This window comes from Vombatus ursinus, unplaced genomic scaffold (assembly GCF_900497805.2).
Source record: "Vombatus ursinus unplaced genomic scaffold, bare-nosed wombat genome assembly UNPS02008996.1, whole genome shotgun sequence".
In the NCBI taxonomy this organism is placed as follows: domain Eukaryota; kingdom Metazoa; phylum Chordata; class Mammalia; order Diprotodontia; family Vombatidae; genus Vombatus; species Vombatus ursinus.
In genome coordinates this window covers 10,820,361-10,839,347 of record NW_020948774.1, presented here as the reverse complement: position 1 = coordinate 10,839,347, position 18,987 = coordinate 10,820,361, and the positions used below count along the sequence as shown (strand labels likewise).

The 18,987-nt window shown below is 34.9% G+C and overlaps 1 protein-coding gene and 1 pseudogene across 3 annotated transcripts in view; both read right to left on the bottom strand.

Annotated features, from left to right (window-relative positions):
- SHISA6 (shisa family member 6) overlaps positions 1-18,987 on the bottom strand; it is a 457,435-nt gene that overhangs the window by 7,646 nt on the left and 430,802 nt on the right. The gene's annotated exons all lie outside the window — the stretch shown is intronic.
- LOC114034502 lies at positions 4,515-13,226 on the bottom strand (annotated as a pseudogene).

Genomic DNA, 18,987 nt, shown 5'->3' with positions numbered 1-18,987 from the left:
CATTCAATGAAATACCGGACTTCCAAATTTTCTTGATGAAAAAAACAGAGCTGAACAGTAAATTCGATCTCAAATATAAGACTCAAGAGAAACATAAAAAAGGTAAACAGGAAAGAAAAAATGATATTCAATAAGGTTAAACAGTTTACATTCCTACATGGGAAGATATTTGTAACTCTTGAGAACTGTATTTTTATTACAACATTTAAAAGGCATATACATAGACAGAGGGTGTGGGTGTAAGTTGAGTTTGATATGATGATAACAAAATTAATTAAGAAGTGAAAAAAAGGGGTTGTACTGGGAAAAAGAAGGAAAAGAGGAGGCAGAAAAAGGCAAATTGCATCACATGAAGATGTGCAAAGACCTATTACAGTAGAAGGAAACAAGGAAGGGAAATGAACATTGTTTGAACCTCACTCCCATAAGATTTGGCTCAAAGAGGGAATAACGTACACACTCAGTTAGGTATAGAAATCTAACTTGCCCTACAGGAAGTAGGAGGGGAAAGGGGAAAGAAAAGGGAGAGGGCTGATAGAAGGGAGGGAAGATTGAGGGAGGTGGTGGTCAGAAGCAAACACTAGTGAGGAGGGAAATGGAGAAAGGAGAAAGAAAAGCATAAACAAGGAGGATAGGATGGAGAGAAAGACACAGTTAAAAATCCTAACTGAATGTGAATGAGATGAACTCTCCCATAAAACAGAAGTGGATAGCAGATTGGATGAAAAAATCATAACCCTACAACAGGTTGTTTACAAAAAACACATTTCAAGTGGAAAGATACACACAAAGTAAAGGTAAAAGGCTGGAGTAGAATATGTTATGTTTCAGCTGAAGTAAAAAAAAAAGCAGGGGTAGCAATCCTGACCTCAGGTAAAGCAAAAGAAAAATTAGATCTAATTAAAAGAGGCAGGGAAGGAAACTACATCCTGCTAAAAGGATTCATAGACAATGTTCATAGACAATGAAGTAATATCAATACTAAACATATATGCACCAAGTGATAGAGCATCCAGATTCTTAGAGGAGAAGTTAAATGAATTACAGGAAGAAATAGACAGCAAAACCAAACTGGTGAGGGACCTCAATCTCCCACTTTCAGAACTAGATAAATCTAACCACAAAATAAACAAGAAAGAAGTTAAGGAGGTGAATAGAATTGTGGAAAAGTTAGATATAGTAGACCTCTGGAGAAAACTGAATGGGGATACAAAGGAATATACCTTTTTTCTCACCAGTACTTGGCACCAACACAAAAACTGACTATGTATTAGGGCATAAAAAACATCAATGTATGATTTTCAGATCATGATGCAATAAAAATTACATGTAATAAAGGGCCATGGAAAGATAAACTCAAAATTAATTGGAAATTAAATAATCTAATCCTAAAGAATGAGTGGGTCAAACAACAAATCATAGAAACAATCAATAACTTTGTCTAAGAGAATGAAAATAAAGACACAACATACCAAAACTTATGGAATGCAGCCAAAGCAGTTCTTAGAGGAAATTTTATGTCTCTAAATGCTTACATGAAGGAGATCAATGAATTGGGCATGCAGCTAAAAAGCTAGAAAAATTAAAAGTCCCCTATTAAATATCAAATTAGAAATACTGGAAACCAAAGCAGAGATTAATAAAATTGAAATTAAGAAAACTATTGAACTAATAAATAAAAATAAAAGAGCTGGTTTTATGAAAAAAAACCCAACAAAATAGATAAATCTTTAGTTAATTTGATTAAAAAAAGAAGGAAAAAACCCAAATTACCAGTATCAAAAAAGAAAAGGGAGAATTCACCACCAATGAAGAGGAAATTAAAACAATAAGTAGCAGCTATTTTGACCAACTGTATGCCAATAAATCTGACAATCTAAGTGAAATGGATGAATATTTACAAAAATATAGATTGCCAAGATTAATAGAAGAAGAAATAAAACGCTTAAATAGCCCCATTTCAGAAAAAGAAATTGAACAAGCCATCAATGAACTCCCTAAGAAAAAAATCTCCAAAGCCAGATGTATTTACAAGTGAATTCTAACAAACATTTAAAGAACAATTAACTCCAATACTATAAAAACTATTTGGAAAAATAGTCAAAGGAGTCCTACCAAATTATTTTTATGATATAAATATGATGCTGATATCTAAACCAGGAAGAGCCAAAACAGAGAAAGAAAATTATAGACCAATTTCCCTAATGAATATGAATGAAAAAGTTTTAAATAAAATGTTAGCAAAGAGATCATAGCAATTTGTCATGGGGATAATACACTATGACCAGGTAGGATTTATACCAGGAATGCAGAACTGGTTCAATATTAGGAAAACTATCAGCATAATTGACCACAATAGCAAAACTAACAGAAATCATATGATTCTCTCAAGAGATGAAGAAAAAGCTTTGGACAAAATACAACACCCATTCCTATTAAAAACACTAGACAGCATAGGAATATATGGAGTCTTCCTTCAAATGATAAGTAGCATTTATCTAAAATCTATTAGCAAACATTATATGTAATGAGGATAAGCTAGAAGCATTCCTAATAAGATGAGGGGTGAAACAAGGATGTTCATTATTACCACTGTAATTCAATATTGTACTAGAAATGTTAGCTTTAGCAATAAGAGAAGAAAAAGAAATTGAAGGAATTAGAAAAGACAATGAGGAAACAAAGTTTTGAAGATGATATGTTGGTATACTTAGAGAATTATAGAAAATCAACTAAAAATCTACTTGAAATAATTAACAACATTAGCAAAGTTTCAAGTTATAAAACAAACCCATATAAATCATTGGCATTTCTATATATTATCAACGAAGTCTACCAGCAAGAGATAGAAAGAGAAATTCCATTTAAAATAACTTTAGATAATATAAAATTTTTGGGAGTCTACCTGCCAAGACAAACTCAGGAACTACATGAACACAATTACAAAACACTTTTCACACAAATAAAGTCAGATCTAAATAATTGGAAAAATATCAGTTGTTCTTGGGTAAGCCCAGCTAATATAATAAAAATTACAATTATAACTAAACTAATTTAATTATTTAGTGCCACTCCAATCAAACTACCAAAAATTATTTTATAGAGCTAGAAAAAGTAATAACAAAATTCATCTGGAAGAACAAAAGTTCAAAAATATCAAGGGAATTAATGAAAAGAAATGCAAGGGAAGGTGCCCTAACTGCACCAGATCTAAAATCGTATTATAAAGCAACAATCCTCAAAACTATTTCATACTGGCTAATGGGCATAGTCAGTAATTTTTTCTGAAAAAAAGATAACCTTTTCCTAATTTAATTTTTTCAAAAGGAAGAAATTCAAACCATATTAAAAAATGGAAAAGAATAATTAAAATAAAGGACCAAAACAAAAAGATATTATTAGCTCAAATATATGCTAACAAAACTGATAAGTTAAATGAAATATTTGAAGTTTTAAAAAAATCTCTTGGACAGATGTATCCATAAGCAAATTACATTAAATATAAAAAGAATAATTAATTCAAATATCACATAAACTGATTGAAAAAGTATCAAAAGAAATGATCTTTTTATTTAATTTAATTTTTAATTTTTCCCTTCACAATAGTTATTTCATTAAGTTAGTTGCTTAATAAAACATTGCAGATGCCATAATTTTTAACATAACAATTTACCAAACTGTATTAACTGTTGCAGTTTGCTAAGCATGTTTGTAAAGAAAAGGAAATGCCAAAGCCCTGTGAAAGTTATTCTGTTTCAGACTAGGAAAACAAAGGAAGTATTGTTTCTCAGACATTTTAAATCAGGAAAATAACACAGGTCAAGAATTTCCCTCCTCTTAAGAGCTGCATCAATAGAAATATTCTGATAAATATAAACTAGACTCTTTACTCAAATTACCACAAGTTGGATTTTGTCAAATGCCGTAATGGAGATAATAGCTCTGGGGCTTCAAGGGTGGTGGGTTTTGGTCATTTAATTTTTTAAAATTTCTAACTCTCCATTTGAGGCACAGTATTCTTACTCTGAAATAAGCAGTCTTCTTTGCAATATATTTTTAAAAATTCTCATGCTCTGCTTTAAGACAAAGCAATGTGCACTAGGTGCACACTCACATGTCCTTGTCTCTAACTGCTTTTGTTGACAAGATATGAAGTAGATCAAGGAGACATGGATTAATGCTGTATTATTGAATGGTACTGATAAATACTACATTTTTTTTTGTCATGTTGCAATTATTGTTTCCAATTTAGTGACTCTGCTGGCCTGGAATCAGACAGCAACAAGGAATACATTATTAGAATTTCTTTTACTGTGATTTAGTAGCAACCAAGTTTCCCAATTTTAACCCCTTGGCAACGAGAACCAAATTCCTCATTGCATTAGCACCTAACCAGAACAAAGACACTGCACTTTTGATTGTAGCATTTGGCAGAACTGAAAGGAAAAGAAATTGTGCTACATGTTGAAAGGACTGTGGGCAACAGAAAAAGACAATGGGAAGAAGATGAAATGTCACATGAAGACTTCAAAGTCTTGCACATATCGTCCATCAAAGCCACCATAGTCTGCAAGATCATCTTTCATTGCAGCTTTTAATCCCCCTCCAGGAACCTTTCTTCTTCTTTTTGGCTTTGCTTTTCTTGTTTCTGTTTTTCACTGCGTAACACTGTCGATGAACAGGTAATCTTTTTTCAAGTTATCAATTTCCAATGAAATACTCAAAATCTGGGGCAGCTAGGTGGCGCAGTGGATAGAACACTGGCCCTGAAGTCAGGAGGACCTCAGTACAAATCAGGCCTCGGACCAAACACTTGACACTTACTAGCTGTGTGACCCTGGGCAAGTCACTTAACCCCAATTGCCTAAAACAAACAAAGAGACAAACAAAAAAAAACAAGAAATACTCAAAATCTCAAACTAATGCTTCCAACAAACTGGCATAATATAGAAATTTTTCATATGTAATTTTATCTTGTAGTAACTTGCCAAACTCTCTTAAAGAGGAATTCATAGCATCTATACCACAGATTGTGTTATTAATACCAAAGGTTTCTTTTGCTAATTCAAAGTCTGCCTCTTCCTGTAATATCTTTAGCCATAGTTTCTCTGCTAATTGTTCTGATGTAAGCTCTTTAGATTCTTCAGGCTCTTCCAACCTTTTGTTAATTTCTTCTTGTCTTTTCTTCTGTTGCTGTTCTTTCTCTTTGATTTTCTCTATTTCCTTCTTTTCTGAAACTTTCGTTTCTCTCTCCCCTTTTTTTTCTTCATCATTGTCATCCCAGTTTTCCTTGACGTCGTCATTCTCATCCTCACCCTCCCAGCGGTTCCCGCCGCCCCTCCTCTTCCCCCTTCCGCCTTTCGCACTGGTTCCCACACGGAGAACCTGTCCGCGTCCCAGTAGTTCGAGCACTCCGCCACTGCCGCCGTCTCGGGCCATGTGTCTAATTTTTATTTTTTTCCACTTAATCGTATTTTATTTTTTCCCATTTTCCAATTACATGAAAAGATAATTTTCAACATTCACTTTTATAAGATTTTGAGTTCCAAAACTTTTTTCTTCCTCCCTCCCCTCTTTCTTCCCTCCTCCTCCGCCTCAAGATGGCAAACAATCTATAGGCTATATACATGTACAATGTATACATGTATAGGCTATACATGTACAATCATATTAAACATATTTCCACATTAGTCATGTTGTGAAAGAAGAATCAGAACAAAAGGGAATAACCAGGAGAAAGAAAAAAAAAAACTAAAAAAGAGAAAATAGTATGCTTCCATCTGCATTCAGACTCCATAGTTCTTTCTCTGAATGTGGATAGCATTTTCCATCATGATCTTTTGGAATTGTGTTAGATCATTGTATTACTGAGAAGAGCTAAGCCTATCAAAGTTTGTCATTGCCCACTGTTGATATTACTGTGTACAATGTTCTCCTGGTTCTGCTCACTTAATTCAACATCAGTTCATGTAAGTCTTCCTAGGTTTTTCTGAAATCTGCCCTCTCGTCATTTCTTATAGCACAATAGTACCCCATTGTTCATATACCACAACTTGACCAGCCATTCCTCAACTGATGGGCATCCCTTCAATTTCCAATTCTTGGCCACCACAAAAAGAGGTACTATAAATATTTTTGTACATGTGATTTCTTTTCCCTTTTTTATGATCTCTTTGAGATACAGACCTAGTAGTGGTATTGCTGGGTCAAATAGTATACACGGTTTTATAGCCCTTTGGGCATAGTTCCAGGTTGCTATCCAGAATGGTTAGATCAGTTCACAACTCTACCAAAATTGCATTAGTGTTCCAATTTTCCTGCATCTTCTCAACATTTATCATTTTCCATTTTGTCATGTTAGCCAATCTGGTAGGTGTGAGGTGGTACCTCAGAGTTGTTTTAATGGGCATTTCTCTCATCTATAGTGATTGAGAGCATTATTATATGGCTATAGATAGCTTTAATTTCTTCCTCTGAAAACTTCCTGCTCATGTCCTTTGTCCATTTATCAATTGGGGAATGACTTGTATTCTTATAAAATTGACTCAGTTCTCTCTATATATTTGGAAATGAAACCTTTATCAGAGACACTGGCTATAACAATTGTTTCCCAGCTTTCTGCTTCTCTTCTAATCTTGGTTGTATGGGCTTTGTTTCTCCACAATCTTTTTAATTGAATTAATCAAAATTATCCATTTTGCATTTCATAGTGTTCCCTATCTCTTGTTTGTTCACAAATTCTTGCCTTCTCCATACATTTGATGGGTAAACTATTGCTTGCTCTCCTAATTTGTTTATAGTATCACCCCTTATGTCTAAATCATGTACCCATTTTGACCTTATCTTGGTATATGGTATAAGATATTGGTCTATGCCTAGTTTCTACCATATTGTTTTCCAGTTTTCCCAGCAGTTTTTGTCAAATAGTGAGTTCTTATCCCAGAACCTGGAGTCTTTGGCTTTATCAAACAATAGATTACTATAGTCATTAACTACTGTGTCTTATGTACCTAACCTATTCCACTGATCCACCATTCTATTTCTTAGCCAGTACGAAATAGTTTTGATGATTGTTGCTTTATAATATGAGTTTAGATCTGGTATGGCTAGGCATTTCTTTTCATTAATTCCCTTGATATTTTTGAACTTTTGTTCTTCCAGATGAATTTTGTTATTACTTTTTCTAGCTCTATAAAATAATTTTTGTTAGTTTGATTGGAATGGCACTAAATAATTAAATTAGTTTAGTTATAATTGTAATTTTTATTATATTAGCTGGGCCTACCCATGAGCAACTTATATTTTTCCAATTATTTAGATCTGACTTTATTTGTGTGAAAAGTGTTTTGTAATTGTATTCATGGGTTTGTCTTGGCAGGTTGACTCCCAAATATTTTATATTGTCTACAGTTATTTTAAATGAAATTTCTCTTTCTATCTCTTGCTGGTGGACTTTGGTAGTAATATATAGAAATGCCAATGATTTATGTCGGTTTATTTTATAATCTGCAACTTTGCTAATGTTGTTAATTATTTCAAGTAATATTTTAGTTGATTCTCTAGGATTCTCTAAGTATACCATCATATCATCTTCAAAGAATGATAACTTTGTTTCCTCGTTGCCTATTCTAATTCCTTCAATTTCTTTTTCTTCTCTGATTGCCATAGTTAACATTTCTAGCACAATATTGAATAACAATCACCCCGATCTTATTGGAAATGCTTCTAGCTTATCCCCATTACATATAATACTTGCGGATAGATTTAAATAGATACTACTTATCATTTGAAGGAAGAATCCATTTATTCCTATGCTCTCTAGTGTTTTTAATAGGAATGGGTGTCCAAAGCTTTTTCTTCATCTCTTGAGAGGATCACATGATTTCTGTTAGTTTTGTTATTAATGTGGTCAATTATGCTGATAATTTTCCTAAATATTGACCCAGTCCTGCATTTCTGCTATAAGTCTCACCTGGTCATAGTGTATTATCCCTGAATAAGTTACTGTAATCTCTTTGCTAATATTTTATTTAAAATTTTTTCATCCATATTCATTAGGGAAAGAGGTCTATAATTTTCTTTCTTTGTTTTAGCTCTTCCTGGTTTAAGTATCAGTATCATATTTGTATCATAAAAAGAATTTGGTAGGACTCTTAAAAGAAGCGATTTTAACAGATATTTTCTGTGACAAAAAACTCCCACCCAGCTCTCCAGAGCAACAGCTGGCCACACTAGGGAAATGGTTAGCTAAATGGTTGAGGGTTGGGAATGGGGAGAGTCAGGAAGAACCTTGCTCTGCCCACCCAGCTCCAGGGAGAGGGCAGGGGTGATCAAGATGTCATTTACCCACAGACTTAGTTGCTTTTCCATTTTTTCAATTTCCTTTTTAGTCACTCGAAAGGTTACTTCAGCACTTTCTGGAGCAGATTCATAAACAATTACTTTACTCCTTTTTGTGGATACAAACTTGTGCTTACCTCCTCTCATTTTTTTCTCTACTATATAGCCATGAAAGTGAGAATGTGTGTAGTTTCTGACATGAAAGTGAAAATGAGGTTACTAATAAAATCACTGGATTGCTTGAATTCATGGAAGTTAAACACAGGAATGTTGAGGATTGATTGTATATGAATAATGAAATATTATTGTGCTATAAGAAATGAAAAGATGGTTTCAGAGAAACCTAAGGAAGTATGTGAACTGGTGCAGTGTAAAGTAAACATAACCAAGAGGACAATTGACATGATAACAGAAACATTATAAATTTGAAAAATTCTGAAAGACTTAAGAACTCTGATTAATGAAATGATCAACCATAACTTTAGAAAACTAATGATAAAGGTTATTGCCCGCCTCTTGATAGATAGATGATGGACATGAGACATATGTTTATAGGCTTGATCAATGTGGGAATTTGTTTTGCTTGACTACACTTATATGTTATAAATGTTATGTTTTTTTTTCTTTTCAAGGGGAGAAGGAGAAAGTGAGGAGAAAAATACATGCTGTATAATTTTTTTAAAAAAATTTAGAATTCTAGCAGATCACTTCTTAAGTGGGTTAGTGAGCCAGACAAGTCCTCAACTGTTGATGATTATGTTATATTTAAGTCATCAAGATCCTGTTGTGCTAACAATTTGCCACATCTACTCTGCCATTTTCTCCTCTCCACAGGAGCAAAATCTCCTTTGCTCTCCTGTCCCTCAAGATTTCCACCTCCCATTATCCCTTAGTCTTCCCTTCCAACTGGGCAAAAAAATATACATTTCTTTTTTTTTTAGACAATTGGGGGTTAAGTGACTTGCCCAGGGTCACACAGCTAGTAAGTAGCAAGTGTTTGGTCTGATATTAATATTGTATGTATTAATTGGAGAGGAGATCACAGACTTTTGAGGGGAAGTTTTGTACCAACTGTTCTTACTATACCATCTTAAAAATATTCTTTTGTGAAAGCTGCTTAAAGATAACTGACAAAATTAGTTCTCAACTGATGATCTTGGGAGGAAGCACACTGATGGGGAGTCATAAGCATTAGAAAATACTTCCCAACTCCATAAGGATATCCCTAGAGCCCTGAGTGGCTGTTCTCTGGGGACTCATCTCATTGGTATAAATGGGAGTTAGCATAGTAGCTCCAGAATATATTACATTGTCCCTCTTCTAGCACATACTGATTCTCAGGAAGTCACTTAACCTCTTAGGGCTCCAGGAAGCCCTCTAAAACTAACAGTTGCAGAAAGGGTGTAAACCTGCATTGGAAAAGGAAGTTCCTCACTGGGAGTTCCCTATACTCATGAAATCACAAACCTGGTTGAAATAACAATAAATAGCAAATTAGACAGAGTTCTAACTAGTTTCATTACATTGGGTGAGGTCTTTCAGAAGCCCAGAGGTTGCTAGGTTGCTGTGTGTCAGGAAACCCTTCAGGAGAAATAATAGGCAAATTATAGGGTTCTTTCAATGACAAATTGCAAGTCTTGTGGCTTCTGATGAAGAGAAACCTGAGAGAAAAAGGGTAGTGCTTGGAAGGTGTTGTCAAGGATATGACTATGAGTGCATTGACACTGTCCTTTGACTTTAGGTCCAGGACACAAAATTTATCCACTAATGACATATCACACACACACACACACACACACACACACACACACACACACACAACAAAACAAAACAAAACAAAAAAACAAAAAAACTAGAAACATTAATGCAGCAGGGAAAAGTGGCCCAGGTTACTAGAATCCCCAGAGCTACATTCCTTTGCTGTAATGAGTTCTCATTTTTGTTTTAGTTTGTTTATTTTTGTTTTCCTTCATGGCAAAACACATAGCTCAACCACCATAGTATAATGGGTCAGCTTGAGGTTCGGGCTCTTCCTACTCTTGGCATATCGTATGACCTTGTACAAATCACTTTGCCCATCAGTCTCATTTTTCATGATTGTCAATTAGACACTGATATTCTGAGGCAGCCTTAGGTTATGGGGAGATTGTTGGGAGGGTATTAAAATACTAAATCTGAGAGTCAAATGGGGTAGGGGAAGGAGGGATAATATTTGAGGCTGAGGGAAGTCTTGTTTTCCTTGAGAAATCAGAATCCTAGAGTATATACATGTTGAGACACTGTCCATATACAGAAAATAGTACAACTTCCTGTTTTGTTGGTGCCTAACACCATGTAATTTGCATAACTATCAGAGCAGCGGGTTCTTTGCTCTGCTATCCAATGGGTTAGTTCTCCATCTTGCATTTTTTTGCGTTTTTTGCATTTTTGGAATTTTTGATGGATCTGCCACATGTCATTCTCTCATTAAAAATATTAACAGCACAAAGCCAAGCACAGATTACTGGGTCATTACGCAATGAACCAACTACATTGACCTTGAATCATTAATGACTACTATTGGGTCCAGCTATTCAACCAGGTTATAAATTCAACTAATTTTATTATTGCCTTAATCACATTTCTTTATTTTATCCATGAGAATCATTAAAGATTTTGTCAAATGTGTTGCTCAAATTTACAGAAAGATCTAGAAAGAAGATTCAGAAAAAGCCATTATAGTTGGCGGTTAGGAGATCATTGGTGACTTTGGAGAGAGCAGTTTTAGTTGAATGATGAAATTGTACTGCAGACTGAAGAGTTAAGAAGAGAGTGAGAGGAAATGAAGTGGAGGTGGAGTGTTGTGTGGTTTAGTTCATGATATTTCAAGCTTATTCTTCCATGATTACTTCTATTTGAGTTCTGCTTTCACCCTTATCTCCTCGTGTACTTTAAAAAAGAATTATCTTAATAATCCATTTCTTATTATTGTTGTTATCCCCATAGGTATATTTCTCTTTCTAGTTTTTTTTGGGGGTAATTTATTTTATTATATGTGCCTTCATTAGTTGTTGTGTACCTTTCTTACGCGTGTTTTCTGGAATTATTGAAAGTAAATGCTATGCGCACTTTTTTTCTTTGTAAGAATGCTTCAAATATCTCTTCTATTGAATATCCATGTTGTTGTTTTTTTCAGTGATGATTATGCTCAGGTTTACAGGGTACGTCGTTGGGTTGCATCTTCAGCTCTTTTGCTCTTTGGAACACATTCTATTCTCTTCTGGATTCTGGTATGTGCAGAATTAGTCTTTTGCTATATGAATTCCTTTTATTATATATATACATATATACACACATGTACATACACATACACATAGATATGTATGCATATGAAGGTCTTTCTCCTGGTGGTTTGCAGAAATTTCTTGTTTATCTTTGAACTTGTTAAATCTAATCATTATGTATCTTGGAATTTGCAGCAGAGGTTATTTTTTTTAGAGGTGATCTGTGGATTCTTTTGATTGGCATAGTGTTTTCTGCATTCAGAAATTGTAGGCAGTTTTATTGTACTGTTTCTTGCATTATGTTGCTCAGTTTTTTGATTTGTCATATTCATCTGTGAGACCTATAGTCCTTAAATTGTCTCTGCTCATCCTGTCTTCAAGACAATGTTTTGCTTCTAAAGAGATCGTCTAATCTTTAAATGTTTCTGCTTTTTGCTTCTCTTCTTTCATATTGTTGTTCATATATGTGTATATATGTCTGTATTACTAATCAGCTATTCTTTCTTTTGCTTCTGTGGATAGACTTGCCACCTTGTATTAAAGTTTTTCTTTAATTTTTAAAATGTTCTATTCTGGCAATAACTTCTGCTGTGCAGGTCATGAATTCTGCTTTCACAATTCATATTTCTTTCTTGAACCATTCAGGAACATCCTGTTGTGATTCCAAGTTCTCTTGTAAATCTGCTGGGTCCTCTGCCCCATTAGGGATTGGTTCAATTTTCTTTGTCTTGTAATATTTATTCAGAGATGTTTGCACTCATTTTGATGTATATTATATTGCCTCATAGGAACACTACATTTCAGAGAGGTGTAGCCACTTGTACAAAGTCACAATGAGAAGGTAGGAGAGATGTGACTCAAATTGAAGTGTTCTTATTATAGATCCAGTTTTTTAAAAAATTTTTTTCTACTACATAGCAATGTTCTCTGCTACCTAGAAGAGCCAGGATTTTCCTTAGCTCTGTCCATGAAACACACATCTTAGAGAAATACTTCCTTTTTTTTTCTTTGTTCTTTCCCTTACTTAACCTGAAACCTTAACAGCATTTCTTAAACTGTGGGTCGTGACCCCATATCGCAAAAAAATTTGGCAACAGTAAAAGGTTTCAAAATGCCTAAAGACCAAAAACTAATTCAAAATCAAATGTGTAATGCATCCGAGGTGTTTCTGACAGTGCTTGCCTGTGTTGCGTCACACAACTTCACTGCAGCCTTGGTTCTGAGCACATCACATGCTCACTTTGCACTGTGTATGCTGTCACATCCATGCAGTGCCAACAAATGCTGCTGAAACTGAAAAAGGGTCGAGAGTAGAAAATATTTAGGAAGACCTGGTATAGAGGACAGGATAGTATACTTGGAGTTAGTAAAATCTGTTTTCAAATCCTGTTTCTGACATTTTCTAGCTGTGTGACACTAGTAATCTGTTTCTCATTTATAAAATGGAGGTAATGATAAGTGCAGCACTTAATTCACAGAGTTTTTGTGAGAATCAACTGGAATCATGTACATAAAGAGCTGTGCAAACTTTAAAGTGTTATAGAAATGTCATGGAGTCTTGGCCGTTGTTATCATTATTACAACAACAATTACTACTACTAATACTGCTGCTGCTGCTGCTGCTGCTACTACTACTACTACTGCTACTACCACCCCTGCCTCCTCCAATACCCCCCAATACCTATCACTCCACCTTATAGATACATTGAGTTATTCATGGGTCCCAATAAAACTAAAAAGTAAGAAGACTCTGTTAGGATGCATAGGGATGTGTAATTATAGGGACATCTGAAAGACTCTTATGAACAAAGAAGATAAAGATAGTTAAAGAAAATATAAATTATAAATACTAGGATTACAGTAGATAAAATAGTAAATGTTACTGCTTAGAGAGTACCTAACTAGCCTTGATGAGTTCACGTAAACAAGACTAAAGTATCTTCCAAGGTCCTGAAAGAACTTGCAGATGTGATTGCTCTGTCATTCTCAGTGATCTTTTATCAAAATATGGATAATGGGAGAGATGTTGCAGAACTGGAAAAGGTCAATGTTGTCTTATAAAAAGAAGAAAAGAAAAAGGATGGAGTCAGCAAAATAGAGTTAGTGAGGTCGGCTTAACTCCTGGTAAAATTATAGGTTTTATTAAAATAATAGACATTTTCCCCAATCTTTTTTACATATGAGTTATTATAATAATTTATGGGAGGGGAAAGCCTTTGTTCTAGGGAGAGACTTGCCCAAAGTCAGTCTATCCTTTTCTTTCCATACTCCATTCTGAGCCCAAGTACATAATCTATCTAAGAGATATATACCAATGGATAAACTCTGTGGTTTGTGTATCCAAGTGCATTTAATAAACTGGACGATAGGCATGTTTTATTTTATTTTGCCTGTGTAGTAGGCTAAATTCTTGATTTATTATAGACTTAATTTAAGAGGCTTTGCACTGTCCTGAGATTTGATGCAATCAGCACAATATCCTCCACAAATGAGAACATCTGAAGGACCCCATTATCTACATGAAATCTTTCTTCAATTTGACATCAATATTTTTATGATCTGTGGTTTCAAGTCATTGCATACCACTTTCTTTTCCCTGTTGTTGTTTAAATTCAATTTTATTTTATTTTCAGCTCCAAATTCTCTCCCTCCCATTTCCCCCTCCCACACCCATTGAGAAGGTAAGAAAAACAAAACCCTTAACAAATATATATGTATGTATGTGTGTATATATATATATGTATGTATATGCATGTATATAGTCAAGCAAAACACATTTCCACATTGACTATGTCCAAAATGAAAGAAAGGAAAGAAAATGTGCTTCAGTCTGTACTTTGAGTTCATCAGCTCTCTGGAAGTGGATAGTATGTTTCATCATGAGTCCTTTGGATTTGTGGTTGGCCATCGTATTGGTCAGAGTTCCCCAGTTTTTCAAAGTAGTTGTCTTTACAATATTGTTGTTAAATTGTTCTTTTGGTTCTGTTCATTTCACTTTGTATCAATTCAAACAAATCTTCCAAAGTTTTTGTTAGTTAGTTAGTTTGTTTGTTTTTTAGGCAATTGGGGTTAAGTGACTTGCCCAGGGTCACACAGCTAGTAAGTGTCAAGTGTTTGGTCTGAGGCTGGATTTGAACTCAGGTCCTCCCGACTTCAGGGCTGGTGCTCTAACTACTGCACCACCTAGCTGCCCCTGGTTTGTTTGTTTTGGTGAAATCACGCCCTTCATCATTTCTTATAGCATAATAGTATACTATTACTTTCATATACTATTATTTGTTCAGCCATTTCCCAGTTGATGGGAACTTCTTCAGTTTCTAATTCTTTACCACCATGAAAAGAGCTACTATAAGCTTTTTTTTTTCACATTTGGGTCATTTTTTTCTTTCTTTGATCCCTCTGGAGTATAGATCTAATTTGTTATTATTCACCCTTCCTTTTTGAAGAGGACCAGTGTCATCATAGGGTGATGTCTTAACTTGTGTGTGAACTGGATTTAACTAAGGTAGAGTTGTACAAAGCCATTAGCCTTAGCCTCTCTTCCTGAGTCATCAACGTCCAGTGGTAAGACAAAAATCAAGATGACTTGCTATGACCCAGGATTTGATAGATGACCCTGGTTTTTTCAATATCTGACCAAGTTCTAAGTACTCCATAGCTCCTGTTTCAGCCACCTTATTTAATAAATTCTTGTTGATTAAATAATTGATTGCAAGTCATTTTTCCTTTTCTCACTGTCTTCAACAAACTTATATGTAGCTTTTTTCACAACAGTATTTCAATTTTTTAGTAGTGAATTAATGACAGAAGGAAGAAATGTTAAAGGTACTAGATTTAAGCTACCACTAATAATTATGAATCCCGAGCAAAGCACTGGATTTGTTTAGTTAATTAGGGTGAAAATTTTAAGGATTATTGTGGGTTGGTTTCACATAAGGGTTCCATATGTTTTCATAATTTCCTGCTTCTCCATCCACAAAACCCTCAATTTTAAAATGAAATCATAAGAGGGAGAGGGAGGGAAATTGCAGAAACAGGATACCTGAGTTATAACCTGTTTGACCTTGCATCAGTTCCTCATCTCTAAAAGTCTGAAGCTCACTAAATGGTTTTTGAGGTGCTTTCCAATTCTAAAACTATGTTCCTATGAATTTTATATATGACCTCCAAGGTTCCTTTCCAGTTTTAAAATCTATGATCCTGTGATCTGAACTTAAATCCCTCTACAACATTCCAAGATGTGGTAATCCAACCTTACCTTGAAGACACCTAATGAAGGGGAACCTGCTACCTTGTGAAGCAATCAATTCTATTTCAGCCTTGCTCTAATTTTTAGGAACTTTTCACTGAAGTCAAACCTAAATTTGCCTCTTTGCAACTTCCACACATTGCTCCAGGCTCTGTTATCTGGAATGAAATAAAACCAGTCTGGTCTTCCTTCTGATTGACAGTCTTTCAAATTCTTGAAGCTGCCTATGCAGCTTCCATGCTGAATCTCTTCTCTAGGCTAAATATCCCAGTTCCTTAATCATCTTCATGAATAGCACCTTGGTTTGATGATTTAATATAAACTACATCCTGTAGAAATAGGCCTCATAGATATATTATTGCATCAAAGGGAGTACACCAATTATCCAAATAGCAAGGTGGCAGGTCACCCACAAAGGCCAACAAGGAGGTGCGTGGAGAACAGCATATTACCAATGAAGAGTTGTATAGGCAAAGTGAAGTAGAGAATATCATCAGAGAGGTATATGACTGGAAAAGTAGCTACGTCAGTCAGATTGTGAAAGCAAATGATATCAAAAGCTTGTGTGCTCCATTGGTATCCAAACAAGTTCAAGAGATCTAGAGCAAGGTCCCCAGCATATTGGGCAGATGTGTGAAGCATGTGTGAAAGGGGAAGGATGGACAAGATACAACATGAGAAGGTATAGATGAGCTGAAATATGCAGTTTTGGGTGGGGAGGCAGATATCCATATTGCTTTCTCTAATAGAATATAAGTACTCCGAGGGTATAGAATTCTTCATTTTATTTCTTATATTCCTAACACCTAATACAGGATATGACATAACAATAAACATTTAATCAATGTTTTTTATTAATTGCTTGACTGATGAAATCACAGATTCATTGAAATATTACTTAACTGTCTTTCCTAGCAGATTTTGCTAAATGTAGTAAATGCAGTGATTGCCTCTGAGCTTCAGGTATTGTTAAACTTTCATCTTTCTACAGCTTGAGATCCAGTGACTACCCATTTTATAAATGAGGAACCAGAATTCAAAAGGTAGAGTGACAAGAATATGATTAGAACTGTGATACAGCTAACCTTTGTTTAGTAGGTTTGATTATTTGTCATTAGGGAACGTACATATTTCTAGAAAACTGTTTGTAAGGAGAATTTCTTTGTAGGAATATTGTAAAGTCAATTGACTTTCATTGCAAAAATGGAGAAGTGCTTCTTTGGTAGTATTTTTTAATGAAAGTCATTGGATTATAAATCAGGATATTAGTGTCTGTTGTTTGGTTGGAAGAGGGGGAGGGATATATTGATAAATACAGGTGATACAAAAACAAAATATGGTAATAAAATGTCTAAATAAGTGAACCAATTGATCTTGTATAAAGAGATGCAGAAAAGCATTCACGTTAAAGAAGCACATAAAAAATGCAGGAAGCGTATTTATTGAAATTCCTATGGAGCATGCTAATCATGCATAAATCATAGGTTTTTTGAACTGTAAGGAACCTTTAGGATCATCTTGTGACTTCCACAAGGTCACAATTATAGTAAGCAGCACAACCAGAACTCAAATTCAGGCCCATCACTCTAAATTCAATGTTTTTTCTACTATGCTACACTGCATATTCTATATGGACAATTTTTACAAAGTTAATGGGTTTCTATCCAGATATAACCATAATGAACTCAGTACTTTGAAGAAAGTGCTAAGCCATCAAGTGGGGTGGGAGGTAAGGAGTAGGGGAAAATGACTTGCATCTGTTTATGACCTCAATACTCAGTTGGATGTATCTTGGTCCTATACATTGCTTTAGTTGTCTAGTGGTTAATACTATGCGGTTGATTTATTCTGATATTCTTTTATGGAGATAGGAAACAAAGGAGGGAGAATGATCTGATTATATTTCAGAAAGGAGATGTGGAAAAGAAGAAAGAAAAATAAAACCTTAACTAAATTCTTCCAGTCCAATCTATTTCTAATTTATGATATATACCATGATCCACTTAGATATCCTATAATTTCTTCCTTGTTGACTTTCCATGGACAGCAGCTATTTCATATTTTCTCTTTCTTCATCATGAATATCATTCCTTTCATTCCCCTTCTTCAACGGATGACCTTACTAATTGCTCTACTAAAATTTAGAATTATGTCTTTGCTCCTTACCAGCTACATGACTTTATGTAAGCCACTTCATTTATGTTCATTTCAAAAGTACAAGATGGGGAGGCTGGCTCTAAAGAACAGCTTTGTTCTGAAAAAAAAATCGGGGGTTTTTAGTAGACTGCAAGCTACACATGCATTAGTGATTGACCAGGAAAGCAAATGTGAGCTTATGTTGCATTGAGGGAGTCATAACTTTCAGGAATAGGGACATGAAATTCCCACTGTCTTCTGCCTGATAAAACCTTGTGGATATATTGGGTTTAATTTTTGGTGCTCTATTGTAGGAAGGACAATAGATATCTTCCAGAGCAAGGCAGTTGGGATTGGTAAAGGGGCTTGTGCTTTTCCTAGGATCTGTTAGAGAAGTTCTTAGAACTTTCAAGGAAAGGGGCATCTTTAGCCCGTAGAAAAGAATATTTGTGGTGGGATGTGATAGGCACTTTTGGAGCAATATGTTACAAAGAAGCAAATACAAACTTAAGGTAAGGGGAAATATCCCTAACAACTAGGGCTAAGGTCTTTTAAGCAAAGGTAAGATGGCCACTTCTCAGGAACACTATACAAGGGATACTTTTTCATATTTGAGTAAGAGTAGATAGCACTTTTAAGTCTGGAAACTTGGGGGAGGAACAGGTTTAGAAAGGAAGTAAAAGAATTGCATTTTGGACATAGTCAGTTTGGTATAACTATGGGACATCTAGCAGGAGATGTCCATCAAGCAGTTGATGAGCTGCTATTCAGGAAAGAGAACAGGGCTGTATACATGCTTGTGGTTCAGCTATAGAGATATGATTATCCTGTGAAGAACCTATAAAAATCAGATGAGCTCACTAAGGGAGAAAGTACAGAGAGAAGAGATCCTAAGACATTGTCCTTAAGGCCATCCATCCTAAGGAAGTGAACAAAAGCCTAAAGAAAGCCACTGAGAAGGAGCTATCAGACAAGTGGAGAGAAATAATCACAAAAGTG